This window comes from Vicia villosa, unplaced genomic scaffold (assembly GCF_029867415.1).
Source record: "Vicia villosa cultivar HV-30 ecotype Madison, WI unplaced genomic scaffold, Vvil1.0 ctg.000739F_1_1, whole genome shotgun sequence".
Classification (NCBI taxonomy): domain Eukaryota; kingdom Viridiplantae; phylum Streptophyta; class Magnoliopsida; order Fabales; family Fabaceae; genus Vicia; species Vicia villosa.
This window is the reverse complement of record NW_026705330.1, coordinates 230,507-242,199: the sequence shown is the minus strand read 5'-3', so window position 1 is coordinate 242,199 and position 11,693 is coordinate 230,507. Positions and strand designations below refer to the sequence as shown.

General features: G+C 36.8%; 1 non-coding gene across 1 annotated transcript; it reads left to right on the top strand.

The window, feature by feature from the left end:
* Positions 1-11,294: 11,294 nt before the first annotated feature.
* Positions 11,295-11,401, top strand: LOC131630809 (small nucleolar RNA R71). The gene has a single exon (XR_009292500.1). It is a non-coding gene; the product is annotated as a small nucleolar RNA R71 (small nucleolar RNA).
* The last annotated feature ends 292 nt before the right edge of the window (positions 11,402-11,693 follow it).

Sequence of the window (11,693 nt, the reverse complement as noted above, 5' to 3'; positions counted from 1 at the left end):
GTACATCTTGTTGCAGTGCATTAATGGCTTGCTCATGTGTGTTCTGATTAGGAGTTCTTTGGTTCACTGATTCGGTGGATGCAGCAGGTTGTTGTGGTTCAAGCTCGACATCAGTCATATCTTCAGTATATTCTCCAGTAGGAGTCTCAGGCTCATACTCAGGAATGGGTTCATCTTCAGGAAGAGGTTCATATTCAGGCTCATGATCATCCTCAGGCATAGGTTCATAATCAGGTTCAAGGTGATCTAAGGGTATATTTCCTTGGTCATAGTATCCAGGAGGAGTGTCAGGCTCAGATTCCGATTCGTGCATTTCTTCATCAAAATGTTCATAAGCTTGTGGGGTTTCAGGTGAGGCTTCTCTCACAGGAATCTGACCATAGTAAAGCCAGTTAGCAGGGTTGTGCACACTTGTCCTTGGACTAGGTAAGGTGAACTGATCCAGTACTTTGTTATCAATGAGTAAATCAAACTGATCAGGTCCAAGGTTACCAATGATACCTCGATTAAAGCAGAAGTGAATGTCCATAGAGTTGTGGGAACCAAAAGGTGTCAATCTAAGTAGAGGTATTCTCAGTCCTATAGCATTAGCAATCATAGTGACAAATCCGCCGATCAGAATAGGTGAAACTTCGTCTTGCATGATGCGCTCGAAGTTAGTTAGCATGAATGCGATGGCGTTGACCGGACGATTCTGAGAGGTGCAGAACATGATGAATAACTCTTCTCTAGTAACTTCAGTAATATTATCGGGTTTACCGAAAATGTAGTGAGCGATGATCTTATGCAAGTATCTGAAAGCAGGGTTGTGGATGTTCTCGGATTGAAACTCATTCTCTTCAGGGTTATCGTTTCCAGTGATCTTGCCCCAAAATCTTTCCAACTCCCAGTATGCAAGACTGTCTTCAGCTACTGTGGTGAATGCATCTGATCCATGAGGTAGTTCTAACATTTCAGCAAAATCTCGGATGCAAAACTGATATTCCAAACCAAAGAGTCGAAAGAGTATAACTCCTTTCCTCAGCCCTTGTCCACAGTTAGGAAGATAAGTCAGGGAGCTCAAGAATTCCAGAGTGAGCTTTCGGTAAGTACTAAACTTGCGGAACAGGTGAGAACCAGTCCAACCGATTTGGTTCAGCAAGTGCATGACGCTTTCTTCGATACCAAGTCTTTCCATAGTTGGCTGGTGAGGATAGCGAGTCAAATCCATTTGCCTTTCGGCCAGCTTAGCATATCTCGCTTCTTGTCCTCTACCACGGAACACAACTTCCATATTGTCAACTTCTTGCATCTTGATGAGTTAGTAGTTAAGAAAACCTATAAGTTGAAAATATTAAGACTAAGTTAGAACTAGGCTAGTGTTGTTTTTAAAAAAAAGGAAAAAAAATAAAGAGAAAAATAAAATAAAAGATGTAACAAGTTATAATAATAAATATAATTATATTAAGGAAATATTTTCACGATTTAAAGATAGCGGTTATAATTATAGTAATTATTATAAAATGTAGGAAATATATAAAAATAATTAAAATTAAAATTAAAATAATTCAAAATAGAATAGAATATTAAAATAAAAATAAAATTAAGAAAGTAAAAATAATTAAAAATAAATGCGGGTTGTCTCCCACCAAGCGCTTTGTTTTATGTCGTAAGCTCGACGATTTTAAAATAGAAAACTATTTTTTCGAAAGAGCGGGCAGCTCGTCAAGTTTAAAAATTTGAATGTTTTCATCATGTTCGAGATGATGGTAATACTTAAGACGTTGCCCATTTACGATAAAAGGTTTGACGGTTTCTCCTTTGATTTCTATCGCTCCGCTCGGAAATATGTTAGTGATTTCGAAAGGGCCAGACCATCTAGATCGTAACTTCCCAGGAAATAATTTTAATCTAGAATTAAATAGAAGTACTTTATCGCCTATGTTAAATTTTTTCCTAGATATACGCTTGTCATGCCATTTTTTCGTTCTCTCTTTATAGATTTTGGCGTTCTCGTAAGCGTCTTGTCTAAGTTCGTCTAATTCGTTTATGTCTAGGAGTCGTTTCTCACCAGCGGTAGTGTAGTTTAAATTTAAATTCTTAATGGCCCAATAGGCTTTATGTTCTAACTCTACCGGAAGGTGGCATGATTTTCCATAAACGAGTTTGAATGGGGTGGTTCCAATTGGAGTTTTGAAAGCTGTTCTATAAGCCCATAAAGCTTCATTTAACTTGGTTGACCAATCCTTTCTAGATATAGCAACAGTTTTCTCCAATATTTGTTTTATTTCGCGGTAAGATACTTCTACTTGTCCGCTTGTTTGTGGATGGTATGGTGTAGCTATTCGATGATTTACTCCATATTTTCGAAGGAGTTTTTCAAGGATTCTTGAAATGAAATGAGACCCACCATCGCTAATTACCAGTCTTGGCACACCGAACCTAGAAAAGATGACGTTTTCGAAGAGTTTGATAACTACTCGTGTATCGTTTGTAGGAGAAGCTATAGCTTCTATCCATTTCGAAACGTAATCGACAGCTACGAGTATATATTGATTTCCGAATGATGATGGAAACGGACCCATAAAGTCTATTCCCCAGACGTCAAATATTTCTACTTCTAGAATGCCCTTTTGAGGCATTTCGTCACGTCTCGAAATATTTTCGGTTCGTTGGCATCTATCACAGTTTAATACAGCAAAATAAACGTCTTTCCACAGGTTGGGCCAAAAGAGTCCAGATTGAAGGATTTTGGCGCAGGTTCTAGATGTGCTATGGTGTCCTCCACACGGTGCAGAATGACAGTGTGTTATTATGCTTCCTATTTCTTCCTCGGGTACACAACGTCTAAAGATTCCATCTGGGCCTCTTTTGAAAAGTAGCGGGTCGTCCCAATAGTAATGTTTTAGGTCATGGAAAAATTTCTTCTTCTGTTGGTAACTTAGATCAGGAGGAAGTACACCATCAGCTAGGTAGTTTACGAAGTCTGCATACCAAGGTGTGTTAGAGCGGACTAAAGCTACTTCTGCGAAGTTATTGGTTGCAGTTATTGGATGGTATGGTTCTAATTTGTTAGCTTCTAACTGAGCGATGAGTCTTTCATAAGGGAAACCATCGTCAATTGGTACTTGTTCGGGTTTCAGATTTTCCAGTCGAGAGAGATGATCTGCTACGACATTTTCAGTTCCCTTTTTGTCTTTAATTTCCAAGTCGAACTCTTGTAATAACAGGATCCATCTCAACAGTCTCGGTTTGGCGTCCTTCTTGGTTAAGAGGTACCTAATAGCGGCATGGTCAGTGTATATGATTATTTTGGCTCCTACCAAGTAAGAACGGAACTTATCTAACGCGAATACGACAGCTAATAATTCCTTTTCTGTCGTGGCGTAATTCATTTGAGCTTCGTCTAGGGTTCTACTCGCATAGTATATGAGATTTAGTTTCTTATCTTTTCTTTGCCCTAGAACGGCTCCTACAGCATAATCGCTTGCGTCGCACATTATTTCGAAAGGCTCGTTCCAGTCGGGAGGTTGCATAATTGGCGCAGAGATTAATGCTTGTTTAAGCGTATGGAATGCTTCAGTGCATTTATCGGTGAAAATGAATTCGGCGTCTTTCATTAGTAATTCAGTTAAGGGTTTGGTTATTTTAGAGAAATCTTTAATGAAACGTTGGTAAAAACCAACGTGTCCTAGAAAACTCCTTATTTCTCTAACTGTTTTGGGAGGTTCAAGGTTTTCGATAATTTCGATTTTAGATTTATCCACTTCGATCCCTCTATCGGATACGATGTGTCCAAGTACGATTCCTTGTCGAACCATGAAATGGCATTTTTCCCAATTAAGGACAAGGTTGACGCTTACGCATCGTTTAAGTACTGATTCAAGGTTCTCTAAACATATTTCAAAACTTCCTCCACAGACAGAGAAGTCGTCCATAAAGACCTCCATTATTCCATCCAGGAAGTCGGCAAATACTGCCGTCATGCATCTCTGGAAGGTTGCGGGTGCATTGCAAAGTCCAAAAGGCATTCGTCTATAAGCGAATGTACCATAAGGACAGGTAAACGTGGTCTTTTCTTGGTCGTCAGGGTGGATAGGAATTTGGAAAAATCCGGAGTATCCATCCAGATAACAGAAATGTGAGTGTTTAGCTAGGCGTTCGAGCATTTGGTCTATGAATGGTAAAGGGAAATGATCTTTTCGGGTGGCTTTATTTAGCTTCCTATAGTCAATGCACATTCTCCATCCAGTTTGGGTACGTTGTGCTAGAGATTCGCCTTTTGCGTTAGTGATTACAGTAACTCCTCCTTTCTTTGGTACGACGTGAACAGGACTAACCCATTTACTATCGGATATAGGAAATATGATTCCGGCTTCTAGCAGTTTTTGGATTTCCTTTTTAATTACATCACTCATAATAGGATTTATTCGCCTTTGATGTTCCCTAGAGGTTTTACAATCTTCTTCGAGCATAATGCGGTGCATACAGATGGAAGGACTTATTCCTTTCAAATCTGATATGTTATATCCTAAAGCGGTTGGGTATTTTCTTAGGACAGTAAGTAGTTTTTCAGTCTCGGTCTGTCCTAAATTGGCGTTAACTATAACTGGTCGATTTTGTTCTTCGTCTAGGAATTCGTACCTAAGGTCGGTAGGTAGTGTTTTAAGTTCTATAACAGGTTTCTTAGGCCCAGGTATAGGATCAGGAGTTAATGCTAAACATTCACTCAGGTGGTTATCTTGATATTCCCCACGCCAGTTGTCATCTTCAAAAATTGGCGGTATAGGAATTTTTAGGATCTCGGTTTCTTTATGTGGTTCGAATTTTATTTCATTAACACACTCGTCGATTATGTCAGCAGAGCAGCATGTGTCAATTATAGAAGGTGCTTTTAGGAATTGGGAAAGAATAAATTCTATTTTCTCTTCTCCTACTTCGAAGGTAAGCTTTCCTCGCTTGACGTCTATAATTGCACCAGCGGTTGCTAAGAATGGTCTTCCTAATATGATCGGGATGTTAGAATCTTCTTGGATATCCATTATGATGAAGTCAGTTGGGATGTAGAATTGGCCTACACGAACAGGGATATTTTCTAACATTCCTACAGGGTATTTAACTGAACGGTCATCTAGTTGAAGAGACATTCTCGTTGCCTTAAGCTCACCTAGATTTAGCTTCTTACAGGTTGAAAGAGGCATCAAACTAACACTGGCTCCTAAGTCGCACAAGGCTTTCTCTATAATAGTTTTCCTATTACGCAGGGTATAGAAAAGCTACCAGGATCTTTCAGTTTGGGAGGCATGTTATTTAGGATGATAGCGCTACATTCAGCGGTAAGTGTTACAGTTTCGTTATCCTCGAGTTTCTTTTTGTTCGATAGAATTGCTTTTAAGAATTTAGCGTACGAAGGCATTTCGGTTATGGCTTCTGTGAACGGTATGGTTATGTTTAATTGTTTCAGAAGTTCTACAAATTTTTTAAATTGCGCTTCGGTTTTTGATTTAGCTAATCTCTGAGGGTAAGGAATTGGTGGCTGTTATACCCCAAAATTTGCCCGCATCTTTTTTCAAGAAAACTTCAATCTAAAAATTAAGAGTTTCATATAATCTTGGATTTTCACATCCTGATTTATGAATACTTGATTTTTAGAATTCTTTCTTATACAGTATTTTGGCTTGCTGTTGAATTCATTCTTACGCAAACGCCAGTTACTGTTTATTACTTCACACACGCTATTTATTTGATATTTATTTACAGATAAATAGTACTGACACAATTGGTACAGAGTTAAATCTTTTGCAGGCGCAGAGTCCGGGATTCAGACTGTACTGGTAACAAGTAAATTATTATTAATTTTTGTTTCCCACTAACTTTTGTACTATATTCCATTATTTTCAAAATCTCTTTTCAAATCTCTTTTTCAAAAATCAAATCTTAACTTTATTCTACACATCTCTCTTTTTCCCAACACTATCATACACTCTCTTTCAAATCTTACTTCCACTCAAATTTTCCTTTTGTACGGAATCACTTCATTCCCCAACGTCTCTATCCCTCTTTTCATTCTATAAATACCTCTCATTTTTTTCATAAAATCTCACATCAAATTCTAAATCATTTCTCAAATTTCTACTTCATATCCATTCTCTCTTCCTCCCCGGCAAAATGGCGAAGCGGATGGAAACGTGTTTTCTTATGGTCATCACCATTGCTACGGTGATCATGTCCTTCTTCTGTCTGCATAGTCCTGAAAAATGTGGACCTGCGATGGTTAAACTCCCGATCATCTATTTTCTGTTGGTCATAGCATGGGTTATTAATCGTCATTCTTAAAGTTTGTCGTATCTCTTATTTTCTTAAATGTACCGTTTATTCGTCGTACTGTTCATTATAGTATGTAATGTTTGTACTGTCAGTATTAAATGTTGTACTATTTGTCATACTGTTGCTTAATTATTCAGATAATATTTTGTGTGTTTTCTGCCAGTCAAATATTTATTTTTCTGTGCATTAAATGATTTTCAGGGTTATTATCGGTAATTTCGCTCGCATACAGTAAATATTAATTATTTATTATGTCTGTGTTTTTTAACAAGTCATGTAAATAAACTTTCATCTTTCACATAAAACAAAAACAACAAAAAGAAAATTAACTTTGACTGTTGATTTTTTACTCTAGCTGTTACATGCCTGAATAGTCAGTTGACAGTCAAACTGCTGACAGTACAATTCTCCGTGTTTTGTACCATCAATCAAATCAAACTTTTGCATTTCAAAATTCCAAGATTTTTGTCCTAGAAGTCTTCTGAATATCACATGATTAGCAGAGACTCAGCACTGCACAAAAATCAGGTACGCTTAACTGTCTCCTACACAAACAGTCCCTGATTAGGGTTTATTGTTTTTTTAGAGGAAACAAGTTTTTGAGACCTCAAATGGATTTCATGGACCTCCATATATCTCAAAGTACCACCGGACAAATTTTCAAACTTCAATTCACTCAGACGCACCGTCAGCAGCTCAAACAGTCAACAGACGACCCGTTTGACCAAAAAAGTCAACAGACAGTCAAAAATGAATTTTTTCGTCAAAATCCATATTTTGTCAAAGGATTCATCATTTGATCATTGGATGATCATAATTCATCAAGGAAAGATCAAAAATCAACAAAACCCTAAGTTTCAAAATTAGGGTTTTCTCCTAAAAAGTCAACTGAACTTTGACTGGTCATAACTCTCACATCCTTCATCCAAAAAATTCAAACCAAAGCTTATTTTGAAGGAAATTCAATTATCTTTCAAATGCAATTGGTTCCATGGCCATTTGATTCACCATTTGAAAAATATGAATCAAGACATTACAGGTCATTTTCAAAGTCAACAAAAAGTCACTTTTTTCAAAAGGACACACAAGGAGCATGGAAAATCATTTTGATATGAGACCAAAGACATTGGTTAGAGGACTCTTTGAGGTTTCCAAAAAGTGCAAGATCTCCTCCATATGACAAAAATTGAGGGATTTACACCTTGTTGAAGTTGGCTAAATTTTGGGAAAATGCATAAAACCAACATTGCTCAAAAATGTATTTTTTCCAAATGGGGCCAAGTTTTCATAGTTCAAACATGTTTACCATGATATAATGGGCCTCCCACGACCAAGACAAAGCCCACACCATTTTTATTCATTTTTGGTTTAATTTTATCCTATTTTAAGATTAAATGAAAATGGAAAATGGAAGGATAATGCATAGCTTAGTTTCTAAGCATGAGTCATCAAAGAATCTTTAATTTTCTGCAGAAGATTGAAGTACAAGGCAAGAGAAGTGAAGAGGAACAAGACTTGGTCAACAATTCAAAGATTTTTAATATTTAAAAATCAAGAATTCAACAAAGGCAATCAATGCTTCTTGGCTTAGTTTCTAAGCACCTCTTGGCCTATAAATGAAGCTGAATAGTTCAACAACAACACACACGAAATTATAGCCAAGGCATAGCAAGAAAACTCACCAAAATTCTCTCAAAATTCCATAACTTTGTAATTTTCAATTTCCATATTCCAATCATTATCAATACAAACTATCACTTTCAATCTTCTCCTAAGGTGGGATAGAGTAAGAATGAACTCATAATATGGTCCTATAAGAGTTATAACACGTGTATAGTACTCTTCACTTTCATACATAATTAATTTTCGTTTTCATACATTTAATCAATATCAATGTAGTCTAATCATTCTAATAAGTTCATGAGGTCCCATAAGGTAGATCTGGGCCCTAACATGTTAGCTCCCACGTGAGAATCATCCCATGCCATTAACAAGTGCTCATGCATGTTCAAACTTCAACTCCATCGAACCCATGGCTACAGCGCTCAAACAGTGAAACTAATACCATATTTGGACTCAGAGCATCCTAATTAGGGGATCTGGGTCATTTGTTACTCTTCCTAACGTTTGTTCTTGCAGGTTTGTGAAGCTACCAAAAATGGTGTTTTTTATCGTAAAAATAGAGGGGGTTTAAAACTGCCGCTATCTATGTTAAAAAATGAAGGTGACGGAGGTTGAAGACGACCACGCGTCCAAGCGTGGTTCGTCAGTCAAAGCTGACTCTTCCCTCCGCTCGCGTGGCTCCTCATCATTGGCAGGTCAACTAGTCTTCCATCCACGCATGCACTTGTGGGTCCCAGTCAGAAAGTTTGAATTCTCCTTGAATTCAGCGCATGTTCCCCACCATCATATCATGTTCCCTCACGATCTGAGCCCTTGGATCATCTCAACTTTTCATCCAACGCACCAGACAAGTGGTCCATACCATGGACTCATCAGCATCACACACCTGATTATTTTACTTTCTATTATTCTATTTTTATTTTAATTTCCTTGCAAAATTAATTAAAAATAGTTTTAAAAATCCAAAAAATACACAAAAAATATTTTTAAGTTTCTAAAATAATATTTTATTTTCTGATATAAAAATATTTTATTTTTCTTCATAATTTAAATATTTTGTATAATTAATTAGATAATATGCATATATTTATCTTTTAATTATTTTCAACCAATCAAAAATCATAAAAAAATTGTTCTTTATATTAAATATTGTTTATATATCATAGGCTAATTTTGTACATATTTAGAATAATTTTCTCTTTAAGTTTTAATTATTTGTGTAATTATTTATATAATTATGTGTTAATTAACTTAATAAATTTCAAATCAATTTCAAAAATCCCAAAAAAAATTAGTTTTGTTTTAAAATTAATTAACAAGCATTTTGAACATATTTTGAACTTAATTTTTAGGTTTGAAATTTATTTTCATCTTTTTTCCTCATTTTAATTTAATTAATCATGCATTAATTATAATTAAAATCAATCATAAAAAATCCAAAAACATTTCTTTTATTTTCTTGCAATTTAAATTCCTAGATAAATGTATAGGTTGTCAAATTCATGTAAATAGCGTAGTTTACATTTCCTGCACAATCGATGTAATAGCGTAGATTTACTTTCCGCATTTTACATTTCCGCATTTTAAATTCCAGCACATATAAACTGCGTGTATGCCAAAGATAAAATTGAATCGTTAGATCACTAACTTCAAAGATAAAATATCTGAATCCAAACACAATCACACTTGCACCTCTTAGGGTAATCCCTTTCTCATTCTTTTCAAAATCAAAATCAAATTCTATTATTTCAAACCCAAAATCGAACTTTTGTTTATATCCGGTGAAAGGATAGATTTTTAAAGGAAATAGGATAAAGACCTTATAACTCAGGGTAGACCTCCTAATTTGCTTGCTCAAATCAAAACAAACAAATCTCTCATATATCATTGTTTTTCAAAATAAAACTTTCAAAAAGACAATACTTTGTATATATCCAAACAAGGATCATTACGAAGTTAACGTTCTTTTTTCAAAAACATCTTTTGAAAGATAAAAACACTTTGTATACATCCGCACAAGGATCATTACAAAGTCAATTTACAAAGGTATTTGGAACCACATACGAGCATTTCAAGGCAATCGAAAAGTAATTGAAAACAAGTAAGCTAAGCAAATTAAAGAGCCCATGGATAACCATGGATACAAAGGGTGCTAACACCTTCCCTTTGTATAACCTACCCCCTTACCCAGAATTTCTTAAAGGTCTTTTTTCTGTTTCTTTTATAAACCTTTCCTTAATTGGATAAAATAAAAGGTCGGTGGCGACTCTCTGATTTTCAAAAATACAAAAGCAGAAACAAAAAAGAGTCAGTTCGCGTATCTCTCCACGAGAGGTATGGCAAAAAACCGAGCGCGCGACAGTGGCTTATAAGGTGGTGGTGGAACGTAAGGTTTTTCTTTTTCAGGTTCCACTTCGTTGTTGATCTCATCGGTCTTAGCAGTTTGATCATCGGTTGATGTCTTTTTGGTTTCCTTTGGCTCTTGTTGGGACATGGGTGCATTTTGAGTTCTAGGATCGATAGGTCCATCGTAGTTCGTTCCACTTCGTAGTGTTATTGCGTTCGCATGTCCTTTAGGATTAGGTTGTGGTTGAGCAGGAAACGTGCCAGCAGGGGCAGCAGTAGGTGCTTGTTGTTGGGCTACTTGTGAAATTTGCGTTTCTAACATTTTGTTATGCGTAGCTAAAGCATCTACTTTGTTTGCTAATTGTTTTAGTTGCTCGCTATTGTGGATGTTTTGATTTAGGAAGTCCTTATTGGTTTGTTGTTGGGAAGCTATAAAGTTCTCCATCATGATTTCTAGATTCGACTTCCTAGGGGCGTTTTGAGCAGCTACAGGCGCTTTTTGATAGCCAGGTGGGACAGCAGGAGCTTTTCCAGGCGCGTACAACACGTTGTTGTTCTTATACGAAAAGTTCGGATGGTTTTTCCATCCAGGGTTGTACGTGTTAGAATAAGGGTTTCCTTGAGCATAATTTACTTGATCAAATGGGATTCCCGTCAAGAGTTGACATTCGGCAACTGCATGTCCAGTTAATCCACAAATCTCACAGTTAGGTGCTACGGCAGCAGCGGTGGCTGAAGGAGTGATGGTTAAGTTTTCGATCTTTTGAGTTAAAGCGTCTACTTTAGCGTTAACGCGGTCTATACCACTTATTTCGTACATTCCTCCTTTGGTTTGGGTTTTCTTTAGAGCGGCTCGTTCTCCACCCCATTGGTAATGGTTTTGTGCCATGTTCTCTATGAGGTTGTATGCTTGATCATGGGGTTTGTCCATCAGTGCTCCGCCAGCAGCGGCATCTATAGTCATTTTAGTGTTAAAAAGGAGACCACCATAGAAAGTATGGATGATCAGCCATGGTTCAAGTCCATGATGAGGGCATAGTCTAAGCATGTCCTTGTATCGTTCCCAAGCTTCGAAGAGTGATTCATTATCTTTCTGGGTAAATCCGTTGATTTGACCTCTTAGCATAGCAGTTTTGCTAGGCGGAAAGTATCTAGCTAAGAATACTCTCTTCAATCCGTCCCACGTAGTTATGGAATTAGAAGGTAGGGATTGAAGCCACGCTCTAGCTCTATCTCTCAATGAGAAGGGAAAGAGACGTAATCAAATAGCTTCGGAACTAACGTTGTTAGCTTTGACAGTGTCGGCATATTGCACGAACACAGATAAATAGAGGTTGGGATCGTCTGCAGGGCTTCCAGAGAATTGATTCTGTTGAACAGCTTGTACCAACGAAGATTTCAGTTCAAAATTGTTTGCC